Raw genomic sequence first — 4,003 nt, 5'->3', positions numbered from 1 at the left:
AATGCCTGAGTTTCACCGATATTGAAAATCTCTTTTATGCATTTGTTGGTGAGATAACCTCGACGCAACCCAGTAATGGGGCGGGAGTTTAGGAGTATTGCCATAACTTGTATAACCAATGCTTTTCGAAGGTTGAGGTACACGATTTTCGAAGGTTTCTTGGTTATGTGTTGACAGATGGATACAACTGGATGTAGGGATTGTTAGTTTGGTTGAGATATTATGCTTCCCCTATATCCTCAACACTAGATTGCATAACCAGAAAGTTTTGGGAGTTTATTAGTGAGAATTCAAGTATCACGTAGGATATCCTTCCAACAGACACCTGATATGATATGGGGTCTATCATATGTTTGTTCCGGCTTATTCTGCAAGCCCAATCCTTTGTTTTGTTTTGTTTTGTGGTATTGGAGTTGCTTCAGTGTCAAATGTGGAGTCCATACCTTTTCCAAGTGGTGTTCTCAAATTTTTATGGAGTACTAATCTTTCTTGATCATTGAGGTTGTCATGTCAATCCTTTTCCAACCGGCGTGCTTCTCTTCAACTGCATCCGATGATTCCAACATTCGCAAGATCAATTCTAAGCTTTTTCTCAACGGTGTTCGTTTTATCCGACCCAAGTTGCCTTTGTTTTCCCACCATCCCACCCTTTTTCTTCAAGGACTAAGATTTCTTAATCAAGTATCCATCTTATTGATGTGAAGTCTCTTCATTCTTTTCCGTCAATGTTCTTATCCGGTGATTCTCAGGAAGATACTAACGGAGCTTCAAGTTTATTATTGTTTGTTCTCTTTTCTTCTCTGGTGGATTAAATTCAAGCTTTGTCGATCATATCTTTTCCTTGTTTCAAATGCTTTCTCATGCCGGTGCACCTCTTAATCATTCACTTCTCGCTATTCATTTGTTCTGGAGTGCTGAAGATATCTTAGAAGGCTCGTCTTGTCATTCAAGATCCGTTCAACCTATTTCGAGGTTATTATCTCATTCAAGCCATTTAATTCAACCGGCGCATTCTCTCTTTTAAATCGTTCAACGGTGTTCTCCTTTTAGTGGGCCCTAACCCACAGGTCTTTTCCCAGGATCTTACCTGACTCTTATTTTCCCGGAGCTATCCCCAAATTCATTTCAAAGTTTGACGTAAGAATGAGTTATCATCAGTCAAATGTCTTTCTCCAAGATCTTTCAAATTCTTTCATCGTTGGTTCAACCTTCCTATCCTTCATTGTTCCGGAGTGCCTCAATTGTCATGGTGGTTCTCATCTTCTTTCTCAACATTTGAAGACCGAAGAAGAGTTTTTTCCTCCAAATCTTATCCGTTCTCTCAAAGATGTGTAGTTCAATCTTGGTCCCATCCTCTCATAATTGTTTTCGATTGTGAGAATCGTTTTCACCCATCCGGAGCAATTCAGGAGTCTTTTCAGTTTGATTCTCCGGAGCCCATCATATCATAATTATTCATTCCAGCTCTCAGCTATCGTTCTCCAAATATTACCAGTGCATCATTCAAGTATTCTCTAATCAGCTCGTGATCTATTCATTCTCATGCATCTAAATTTTCTCAAGTATCTTCGTTCTTTTTATAATTCTTCCCGGTGTTTCCTTATCTTTTCTTCGTTCATTTCCAATTCTTACGGCAGTTTGTTCAAGATTCATCTTCCTATGTTCTCATATTAATTTATTCTTTGTTTTCAATCCTACCGGTAGTTCATTGAAGACCTTCTGAAGTTGCGCTATATCTCTCTTAATCCTTTCTACGAGAATAAGTAGTATGCCAAATCCATTGTTTGTCATCAATTTAAATTGTTGAAGTATACACATAACGTAATTCTTATTATTGTTTAATCCAAGTGATTAATTCCTTATTCCGAAGGTTCATCAAAATTCTCATTTTCAATTGTTCATCTTTCTTTTCGGAGTTCCAAGTTTTCTCGGTTATACCATCGCGAAGCTCCATCTAATCGATGCAAGGATTCATCTTATTCTTTTCAAGCTTGTTTTCCTTGTGACCTTCTTTTTATCTATCCAGAGTTCTTTGAGAGTTTCTTCATGGTGGTTCGTCAAGGATTCTTTTCATTCATTAATTGTTCTTCAAGATTTCTCTCGAAGTTATGATCCGCCAAGCTATACTCTAAAATAAACAGGGTGCTCAACACATGTTTCATTTTGAGGAGTTCAAGCATTCTTCATCTTGCATTTCGAAGTGCAATTCTTTCTCTGTTATCCTTTGAGGTGGTGTTGTGTCATTCTTGACAATTTCCCTTCATGTTTCAAGGTTGAAAAGTTGTTAAGAATGAGATATTCTAAATCCATCATTTTCTCTTCATTCAGGAGATCTTTTCAATCCATCAATCTCTTCGTTGGAGCTATCTTGGTATAGATTTCACTTAAAGCTTTCCCTAAGGATTGTTGCTATTTATGGTGCTTATAAATGATCCATGTTCTTCATTTATCCTCCCGGTGAAATAAGTTTCTCGTCTCCTTGTTGATTTCAATCAAATCCATTGTTTCCGTTAGTGGCAGAATTTGACCTCATAATTTTGAGAAGTTTTCCATAAGCCCACAACAACCTTATTATTTTGTTGTTTAATTTTCAGCAACTCCATTCAATCTTTCTTTCTAAGGATGCCTTCAAATTCATCGGTAGTAGAAGTTATCATTTTCTTCTACTTTCTTTCTTCCTAACGATCTAGCTTCTATTCGTTCGTTCCGGAAGCATTGCGATGTTGCACTCTTCGACCCATCATCCCATTTTTGTCAAAGATCATGTTCTTTCCTTTGCTTATCGATTCAACCAGAGTGTCGTGCCCTCTTTTCAGGTTCTCTCATCTTATCAAGTTTTGCCTCCCTTCTCAACCGAAATGCTGTCTGAAATCTTTCTTACCCCTTGTGCCATTCTTTCAATAGTTCCGGAGGCAGTGTTTTGTTGATTTCATCAAGTATCCTCTCATCTTATCAAGTTCATGTTCAATTCCTTCCATTTACAGTCGGAGTGCTGTCCAAATTATATCATTCTTTTCCCTTCTCTATCTTGTTTTAACCGGAGTCTCATCCAAGTGCTTTAATTTTGCCAAGTTCCTATTCTATGCCTTCCATTTCCAACCGGAGTGTTGTCGTAATTGATCTACATCGTTCCTTGTACATCTCGTTTCAACTGGAGTGCTTACATGTACTTCTTGTCCATTGCAACCCTTTTCTATGTCTTTCAACCTACAAGGTTCTAGTAATGTTCCTTGTTCCTCTTTTCTAATAGAGTGTTTTCAACTTTGTTCATCTTCGTTGTATTCTTTCTTTCAATTTGTTCAACCTCTCAAGGTTAGTGGTTTCACTCTTTTGTCCAAGAAGCAACTTAATTTACCTCTCCTCTTCCTTCTCTGCTTCTCTCCGGTGCCATCCTTAGATCTCGGGATGAGATCCTCTTGTAGTGGTGGAGTGTTGTAACGCCCCAAGACCGATGCGCCGAGTGTCTTCCAGTTATTCGTTGTTGTTGCCTTGCATTCGCTTGCATGTTGCATCTTGCCATGTCATCATGTGCATTGCATCATCATGTTTTCAAAACTTGCATCCGTCCTGGTCTCCTTGTTCCTACCGTTGTCCGTTCTGAGCCTAGACACACTTGCATGCGCCCGCGACACGTCTGAAATAGTATTTTATAAGTGGCCGGAAAATGTTCTCAGGATGGGTTGAAAGTTGGCGTGCGGTGTTGTTATGTTGTCAGTAGGCCGCGTGCCAAGTTTCATCGCATTCGGAGTCCGTTTGACGCCCCAACGGATAACTACAGCGGCAGTATAGTCAGTCAAACCGTTGGACGTTTTCGATCTCCGAAGACTGTTGTCGGGCCTCTCTCTCTCTCTCTATATATATATATATATCTATCTATCTATCTATCTATCTATCTATGTATCCTCAGCCAAGGCCTCTCTTCACAGCCCACTCCCACTCTAAACAAGCCCACCTAGGCCTACCTAACCCCCCTCTCGATCGAATCCATCGGATCACGATCGGA

This window comes from Triticum aestivum, chromosome 1A, assembly GCF_018294505.1.
Source record: "Triticum aestivum cultivar Chinese Spring chromosome 1A, IWGSC CS RefSeq v2.1, whole genome shotgun sequence".
NCBI lineage: Eukaryota > Viridiplantae > Streptophyta > Magnoliopsida > Poales > Poaceae > Triticum > Triticum aestivum.
The sequence above is the reverse complement of the archived record's forward strand: the minus strand, read 5'-3'. Positions refer to the sequence as shown.